Below are 10,201 nucleotides of genomic sequence, written 5' to 3'. Positions count from 1 at the left end.
CTGACGCCATCACGACCTTTATGGATTTTGGGTCGTGACACATGGTATAGGCTTGATACTTACTGGGTACACGTTGTTTACGTACTCATACTACACTTGATGCACTTGTTGTGTAGGACCTGAGGCAAGTACTAGTAGGGGACCTATCGTCTTACACCCACGCTATCCAGGGATATAGTGGTGAGCTGCCTTTCTGAGCCGTTCTGCAGCTACTAGTGTCTCTCCTTGTATTTTTCATTCTGTCTATTTTATTTCAGACAGTATTTAAGGTTTTGTATAATCTACTAGATGCTCATACACTTGTGACACCGGGTCTTGGCGCACACATTGGTAGAATTTGGGTTTTATTATTTTTCATGGTTTTAAATTTTGTCAATATATGCTTAATTTATTAACTTGGCTTGCCTAGCTGTAGTGTTGGGCGCCATCATGATCTATAGGTGAAATTGGGTCGTGACATAATAATTCCTTCTGTCCTTATAGCTCTGGGTCACCCTAGGATATGGTTCAACTGACAAATCCTAATAGGTGACCAACTATTTGTTCATGTCGAATATAATTAACCTTTGAATGACCTAAGAAACTCTTTTCTTCTTTCATTCAATTGCCCTGGCCAAGGTCTTAGTTTGGCCATTTATAATTCATGACAACATGGAGTTTAAACTCAATATCGAGAGTTGACAGATTCCATCTTGATCAGTCATTAATTCTACAAGCATTTAATCATACCCAATATCCTTTCAACTATCATCCTAGGGCCATAGGTGTCTAGTATCAAAGCACAATAAATAACTTGTCAACTACTGTGTCGATCTCAGGTCAAAGGAAACTCTTGTCATGACCCAAACCGATGGGCCGCGACGGGCACCCGGTGCCTTACTCAACCGAGTACCAAGATAACATATCTTTCGTATCATTCCATTATAGGTAAATGAACCGGAGTGAAGCATGAGTGAATAAACTTATACATATGACATACTGGCTTATAAGACCAAAACGATCACTCGTACACTGAACATATGCCGACAAGGCCATACATTCTTTCATATACATGAAATTTATCTACAAACCTATAAGAATACATAATTGTCATAAAGGTCGGGACAGAGCCCTGCCATACCAAATAATACACATCTAAATCATACTGACCAACCAAGCAACTCCGGAGCAAATAGAGTGCACCAACATCTTCCGCTGAGCTGATCGCTAACTTGGAGGATCTCGACCTATCTATCGAGACCTGCGGGCATGAAACGTAGTGTCCCCCGGCAAAAGGGACGTCGGTACAAATAATGTACCGAGTATGTAAGGAGTGAAAATCAGTAAATAATAGACATAAGAGAAATATGAAGTAAACGACTCGACATGTACGTCTGCATAGTTCTGTGAATCATTTCATTTTTTTATGTCATGCATATGCATATAAATATCATACCATGCATAGGTATATGCGTTCATAACATCATCAAGCCTCTGAGGGCATCCCATCATATCATTTCGGTCACTGTGGGCAAATCATCAACGTATACCAGTTGATCAGGTGGTGGTGCATATATAACGCCATAACCTTTTCCCATATCCCATATACATATAATATACGCGTATATAATGCCATCTGGTCATGGGTCAATGTACATGTATAAATACATGAAATGCATAAAAATTACGTTAATAAGATTTCTTGGATTGTCATAAAATCAATAAGCCTTTCGGATAAACTTTGTCAAATACGTATTTTTCTGAGACCCATGAATAGAAGATATAATAATAATTCACATGGGGAATCAATAACATAGACACCCCTAATACTTCTATGAATAGAGTCATTTATGAAAATTGTGTGTTTACTCATTTCGTTTGTATCGTATGGATCATGCCAAAAGAAAGAAAGGATAGCCTTAACATACCTGAACCGATTCTCTTGACAATCCTTCTAACACACGCCAATCGTGACGAAACACGTAACGACGAGATTGAAATAGGGAACAATCTGTATGATATTTTTTAGAAAGATTGTACCGTGCTCTCTTAGAATTGCAAATCCCGTTGCTATTACGCAATAAAACTTCATACTAATTCCTTTGTTGAAGATCCGATTCTTGGAGATTTTGATGTAAGCATCTCCATTTTGTGTGAACTAGATTGCTATCTTTTATGGATTTTCTTGCTGAAACTCATCCATCACTTAAAATATATACGTATCTTCATTTTGTGACTTAGAGAAGTCTTTATGTCTTGTTGGTGTGGGCCCCACCTTGATAAGTATGACTAGGCCAAAAAATGTCCACTTATGCCACCTTTCAACCTAATTTAAGAGTCATATTTTAGGTCTTTTATCCAACTAATGGGCTGCCACGTTGGTGGCCCTTAATCTTATCCAAATAATTCACCCCCTTTTCTTAATTAACTAGTTAATGTCCCGTTATCCAATAATTAACCAATTACCCGCATAATTAAGAATTATCTCAATTTACTTAAATTACTACTCACTTTTAACACACTTTATACACCTCACTACCATGGCCATATGGTACCTTGTATGGTATTAGTCCATAAATACCGGGTATTTTAGCTCGGGCCGTATTTTATCCCAAAATATCAAACTTCGACGAAATTCATTTTCTTCGTTTTGCTTACCCTCTCTCCTTCACGAATTTACTCATCACTTGTTTGAAATAGCATAATGCTTATAATCATAAAATAACCCCATTCCCGAACTTACGTCGATTAACTTACGACGAAACTTTAACGAACGTAAATGGGGGATGTAATATCTCATTTCCAAGCTTTCATCAATTTATTTATGGCGTACTTTCACGTACGAAAATATGGGGTGTAACATCATTCCCCCCCTTTGGAACATTCGTCCTCGAATATTGACTTATGTACTTATCATTATCATAACCTATAGCTCTTGCGAATACTTTAGTACTCTCATTGCCATCTAGGCAACTGTTCTATGAATAAATCCAAAGGCCAGGGCATTCCCCCCTGTAGGCCTCTTTCTCACACCACGACTTGTGGTCGGAATCTATTGCTACCTTCTGTCATGCAACTTGTACGACTCTTTCCCTGTATGTGCGCCTATGCGACTCTTCTCTTCAGGTTTTAGCCAATCTCTAGGCCTCACTTTGGGGAACATATACAGAACTCGACAAGATGACCCTCTAGGCATCTATAGGTGTACTGGAGTTCCTTGCTCGGTACTTTGTCAAACTTACGAATATTGCTTTATCTTATTTCATAGACTTAGCTATCCATCCACATGATTTTACTGCATCTAGGTAGGTCATACGGTACCATAACTCTTACTTCGATTTATCGTTACTGAGGTCTGCTACCGAACTCCAGGTTACTTTCGTTGCTTATCCCATATGTATAAATCTAAGTCCTTTAATACTTCCTTATTATTGTTCATCTTAAGAATGACGGCCTAATCTCATCTCATACTTTGTGACTTTTGTCCATCCATTGTTGATTCACCTCAATATTGATCTACAATCTACCACTGATAACTTGAAACCTCTTACATAATCACTAGGGCTCACGTTGTATCGTGGAACATTTGAAGTGATTTTCCTGATCCACCTGGGGGCGATACGATACTATACTTCCATACTGAGCTTTCTATAACTTAGAGAAATCATCAACTCTCTTGTTTTCATGGGCTTAATCCTGAGGACTTATCCATTCTCGTCACCTTCTCACTCGCCCTTTCTTATCCTTATTCCTGTCATAAATCCTTGTCGCTTTACTATACTTTAGCTTAAAACCTATACGTATCTATTTATACTACTCGCAACCTTCCTTCAACTTGCTTGCACCATAGATTTCCTTATGTCATCATGGAAAATCAAGCGAGACATCACATCGTCTCTAACTCGTCTTTACTCTCCTAATTAGACCTCTCGATACTTAGAAACCATAGGTTGGGAGATATGCCACTGACGACGCCGATACCATTCCTGGATATTGAATCCCAACACTTCTAGCCTTCTATCTGCAATATGGATTATTCGTAACCTTCTGCATTTGAGTATCTCGTACGTTGTTCACCTTTACCTTGCTTACCTTAAAATCTTGCATCACATCTTCTATCTCTTTCATGACCTCGCTTTAACACACGTATAATTCACATCCACAACTTGAAGCTCTATTATAATATTTGCACCTCTGGTGCATACATAATCCGGTGAGAGCTTCATACTGACTTCTTATGAGGGTGATACTCTTCTAACTGGCTTTGTTGTAGAGCCGTCATAAAATATGGTTGTTGTACTATCTCTCTTGTACCTCTGATATTAAGAGTTATTCTGCTATGTTCTCAATCATGATTCCTATAATTTTCCGGGTCCAATAATCAGATTCATGATTTACTTAGTTGATTAAACTCTTTAGTTTCCTCTTCCTTCTGATCAGCCTTCATGTAGGCTTAAGCTATCTTCCGATCTGCGGCTCCTGGTATTAGTTGTTACTTTAGGCTTTCATGGGCACTATGGAATATCCATGATACAATCTCCTGACAATTCAATCCCTTATCTATGACCTGGACTAAATTCTTTCTTTTAACTTATACCAGAGTCTTATACAGTTGTATGATTGTCAACATACATGCCGCATGGATAATACTCCGAAATCTTGAGTGTGTTCATAGCGTTACTAACCCTGGATCATTGATCGAATAATTCCTTTCGTTCCACCTCAGCTTTCTTTAAATGTAAGCAATTACTTTTCTTGGTCTTTCTGCTCCCTTGTTGCGTGCATACTTAGTATATCTTAGTTTCCATGCATGTCGGAATTTTGTGCAATTCATATAGTCTCGAATATTACTTTTGGTTTCATTTCCAATACTTTAGCCATGCTAGGTGTCATTTCCTTATGGAGTGCATCCAATGTTGTTGTAAGACTGTTGTTACAAGACCATTTCCTCTTTTGGTCGTTGTACTTAGGTTGAAGCATTCTTCCTTATTTCCTCAGCTGGTCTTTCGTTGTAGTATTTAGGAAGATCTTCTGGCTCTTGTAAAGCTGCGAGCTTATTACATCGTATACTTGACAGAATTTTTGATGTTCTTCCTTGCCTATAATTATCTGTAATTACTTATTTCCATGCCCTTGTGCTTGTAGGGTTACTCCTGAACTGAAGTTTTGACTGTCTTCCCAATGAGACTATCTTTTATTTCCATAGCATTCATGCGGTACCTTTAACTACCCCAACTCTTATCTGAATATTTCTCAAGGTCACGATGTCATATCTGCGAGACTAAATTTCCCATGTTGGGGTTCACTCTGTTTATCTTGCACGATCTAATGATTTGTCTGTATCCTCCTATCTAGCCATAATTAGGCCCTTCCTAAATCAACTACTAACTACTTGATGGCCCATTCTCATATCAATATTTCGCATAATCTTTCTTGGGTTATTTCCTTTGTCTTAACTTACGTCCTGTACTGGCTCCTTATCTATCAATAACATCTCGGGCAGGAACCCTTACTTCCTCTCGTTGTCAGCGTGCTTGCATAATGTTCTGGAATCGTAGCATATCAGTAGGATTTGAGTAAGTACAATCTCATCCCTTTTCTCATTTTTTATCGCATTCTTCCTTTACCATTCCATAGTTACTAGAACCACTAAATTTTGTCTTAATGCCACATCACTTCATATTCCCCCCCTTTAGGGGAGTACTTAAGAGTTGGAGCTACAGTGATCTACCTATAGATGTTTTACCTCTTCATCTTTGGCGTCTTTTCACATCATCGATGACCCTTACTCGACTTGCGTTAATCCTTCTGTGCCAAAGATAACAAAATTCCTTACTCGCGAGGGTGACACTTAGTATACCTCAAACATACAGTCCCTTAAGCTTAACTTTGCTCACATTACTTGCTTTAGGGAAGCGTCTTCCTGAATGATCATTCTGTGAATTTCTCATGAGTCTTCTTCTGTTGTCCATTCTATTATCGCGGGAACGAAATCTGAAATTCTCATGATGCCGACTATTATCAAATCGCTCAGTCCCTAATTCATATTTAGTTTATCTTGTTCATCATTCCATGTTGATTTCTTATTATTATGGGGTCTAACTTTTACTTTTGGTAGTCGCGTTGGAGTCACGAACTTATTTCTTGAAATAAGGATATGACTTTATGGCCTATACTCTTTTGTCGTCTCAAGGTCTATCACCTCTTGTCTTTTCCTTCACTTGACTATAGACTCTGTAATATTATCATCTTTTTGATCTACTGTTGTCATCCATGTATCACATCTTACTTCATAATGCTTCATTAACTCTCTTCTTATTTCCCGCTAATATTTATGTCTATCACTTTATTCTGAAACTTGAACAAGACATTCTTTTGCTTTTACCTCCCCTTGTTGCATCTACCGGCCCATCGGGTTGCCAAACATTCTTTCTCTACTAGGGACGAGAGCCACACTAAGGTAATATTTATCCCTTCAAGGCTTCCAGTGCCTATCTTTGCAGTACTCATATCTAGTTGTACTATTTAAGAGTGCACCATCTGGGTATCTCACAAGGAGATCTATTACCACATTTGCAATATCCTTCGAAAATATCAACTAACACAAACAATCCATTCACCATTTTGGGTTACTCTTACCCTAGCCGAATCCTGATATCCGTCCTTCTCTTATACTACTTTTGTTAGCCCCCATAAGGCATAAATGAGATGGGTGTGGCAAATTATACATACCTCTGTTATTGTTGAAGGTAACTCAAAAGGCTTATATTCATCTGCCTGAATTGTAAATACTGATATTCTTCATTAACTGGGCGCCTCGTACTCTTCTTCACCTTGCTTCTTTTACTTGTTGAAACTTGTATCTATCTTCTGAATCTCTCATTACTTTTCACCATATGGATGGATAGATCTTATTACCTTAAGGCCCCTTATCAAGAAGCTTACACGTCTTAGTACCCACATGTTCTGCTGAAGACCTTACATTTACTCATCATAAAAAAAATCGAGTTCCTCTGACTCAACTCTTCCATAGCCACATTCAATCCCTTACCAACTGTCTTTTTGGATGTAGGCAACGTCGTATTATGAATAAGATAAAGTTTAGGAAATTGAGTTCTTACAACTGAGCTCTACCACACGATCTAGAGTAAGAAGAAAGAGTGACAGTCCTAAATGCACTGTAGCCTCCTGCTTATTATAAGTGTGGTGCACAACATACCCATAAACAAAACTCTACTAGACACGGCTTGTAGACTCCCTAGGACAGAACTGCTCTGATACCACTTTTGTCATGACCCAAACCGATGGGCTGCGACGGGCACCCGGTACCTTACTCCATGGCCATGTGGTACCTTGTATGGTATTAGTCCATAAATACCGAGTATTTTAGCTCGGGCCGTATTTTATCCCAAAATGTCAAACTTCGACGAAATTTATTTTCTTCGATTTGCTTACGCTCTCTCCTTCACGAATTTACTCATCACTTGTTTAAAATAGCATAATGCTTATAATCGCAAAATAATCACATTCCCGAACCTACATCGATTAACTTACGACGAAACTTTAACGTACGAAAATATGGGATGTAATATCTCATTTTCGAGCTTTCATCAATTTATTTATGGCGTACTTTCACGTACGAAAATATGGGGTGTAACAACTCTTACATTACATTCTTCAAGAAAATATCCTATTGACAGTTTATGGTAATTCTAACCATTAGAAATTATCCAATGAGTCGGTTCAATGATCATATCTCTATATGCGTCATCTATCTATGTGATTTAGTTAATGAGATCAACTAATCTTTATCCCATAAAGACGATCACATAAATATTGATCTAATCGGATAACTAATGTCCAAATTAATAATCCTACGATCAAGAACAAATTTAGATTAAATTGTAAGAGACTTTACTCTCATTATTATGCTCTCCATCACCATGACAAGTCTCAACATTTCATCAAGGACCGTATTATATTAATAAAGCAATTAATAATAACTATGATAAAAGAATATCAAATGTCATATATTTTTATATCAAATAACGTTCACAAAAATATGTTCAAATCATCAAATATCATATTGGATCTAGGACATACCTACTATATCCGTAACAATATGTCTATAGCAACTAGCAGCTAGCAGCAAGCTTTCCCCTCAACCAAAAGCCATTTCTGCCTCAATCCAACATATCGAGCCATAAGTTCATCAGGTTTTCTATCTATTAATCATATAATTCGCTTGTCACTATAGATACTGAAATTCGATTTTTCTTTCACTAGTTATTTAGATTTTAATTGCAAGAATAAGACTGGATTTTAATTTAAAAAACATGGGGTACCAGCGTATCTATAATTGATTTATATAATAGGGGTGTTTATAACTTATATCCTAAGTTTTATTAAGCACTCTAATAACATTACCATAGTAATTCGTCACGGAATCTCTCTCTCCATGCATCGAAATACAGATTCCCTTCTGAATACGAACAATTTAGAAAAAATATTGTATATGAAGTGAGAAACCCAACAATCTTTATTTTATTAAAATCACGCCTTTCCACAACAAATAAAATTATAATACAATCTAAAAAGGAAAGACCTAAATATTAGGAACGCAACTTAAATCACAAATTTGTCTAATGTAAAATCGATTTTTTAAGGAAAAAAAGGCAATTAATATTTCGTTGTACTTTTAATATAATGAACTTGCATTTGCGAGGCGGTTTACAAATAAAAAGTTCCTTACTAGTAATTACATAATGGGGCCAAACACAATCGGGAAGACGTGAATCAAATTGGACGGCTGAAATTGGAGAAGAAGATATGAAAGACAAATAGCCAACCTTTGGAGAAATAAGAGAACCAAAGGCCATTCACGTAAAAAGACAAATTGGTCTTATTGGATCTTACATTTCCTTCCATTTTACCCAATTTAAAAAACTTTATCATTTTAATTTTCAGCCCTTAATTAAAGAAGGGCCACCCCTATCCTGAAAGCCACTTATCTTATCTATAAGAGAAAAATCTGATTTTTTGTCTAAACCGTTGCCCCACCCTATCCATTCCCATCATAAGAGCATATCATCATTATCCGCCCATCAGTTGGAACTTAAATTAAAAAATATATGACGTGGACCGAGGGTTGTGAACGGTGAAGGTATAAAATAAGTCTTAAGTTTGAGTTACGTGAATAAAAATTCTCATAGAGAGCATTTTTTTTTTAATGAGTCTTATGCGGTACACGTCCGAGTTCCTTGCGTAAGTAATGCAACCAAGTGAAAAACAAAAAAAATGAGTGAGGACAATTGGACAAATTTAGTTTTTCTTAATTTCCGGAACTATCTAAGAAAAATGATGAATGAATGCCTTTTTGAATAAATGTACCATTACTAAATCAAGTATTTGTCAATCTCCTATTTTCAATTGCTTAATATTCACATCAATTATTGAACTCTCCTATGAAAACAAAATGGTGAATTAAAAGTAAAGTGATGGGATTGAGGAGGATGGAAGGGGAAGTGGTAGCGGGTCGATTTGGTGAAGATGAAGGAAGAAAAAAGAAGAGTGGCGGGGTGGATTTGGTGAAGATGAAGAAAGAGAAAAGTAAAAACAAAAAGATAAAAAATGAAAAAGAATAAGAAAAAAATAATTTTTTAATATGTAGCGTAATTAGTTATAAAAATTTCCAATTGGAGACTAACACGTGTCAGTTTTTGTCTGCCTTAAGCACTTTCTTTTGCATGTCACGCACTTATGAGAAATTAAAATTACTCTCTTTGTCACATCAATCACTAAAGGGGTATTAATATCACTACGAGTAAGAATAAAGGGGTAAAAGTTGTTGTTATTACTTATACTTGGCAATGCAAAATCAAATATTTCTTTATGGTCTCTTTTTTTCTTTACAAGAATAGGATAGGATTTCAATTTAAAATACATGGGGTATATTTATATTTGAGTTATATTATAGAGGTGTTTATAACTTATCCTAAGTTTTATTAAGTACTCTAATGACATTGCAGTAGTGATTTGTCACGAAATCTCTCCATGCATCGAAGAACAGATTCCCTTCTGAATAAGAACAACTTCATTATCATAAATTGTACATGTCGTGAGGTGGTAGAATTGGTGATTGATTATTACCATTACCTTATTTGTACATGTAGTGAGGTGGTGGGGTTGGTTTATTATTATTATTATTAAAAACAATTTATTT

At 36.5% G+C, this 10,201-nt stretch overlaps 1 long non-coding RNA gene across 1 annotated transcript; it reads right to left on the bottom strand.

Moving 5' to 3' along the window:
* Positions 1-953: 953 nt before the first annotated feature.
* Positions 954-2,168, bottom strand: LOC138900931 (uncharacterized). The gene is made up of 2 exons (XR_011412292.1): positions 1,908-2,168; positions 954-1,240 (listed from the first exon to the last, which is right to left on the bottom strand). It is a non-coding gene; the product is annotated as an uncharacterized lncRNA (long non-coding RNA).
* Positions 2,169-10,201: the final 8,033 nt, after the last annotated feature.

This window comes from Nicotiana tomentosiformis, chromosome 11 (assembly GCF_000390325.3).
Source record: "Nicotiana tomentosiformis chromosome 11, ASM39032v3, whole genome shotgun sequence".
Taxonomy (NCBI): domain Eukaryota; kingdom Viridiplantae; phylum Streptophyta; class Magnoliopsida; order Solanales; family Solanaceae; genus Nicotiana; species Nicotiana tomentosiformis.
The sequence above is the reverse complement of the archived record's forward strand: the minus strand, read 5'-3'. Positions and strand labels throughout refer to the sequence as shown.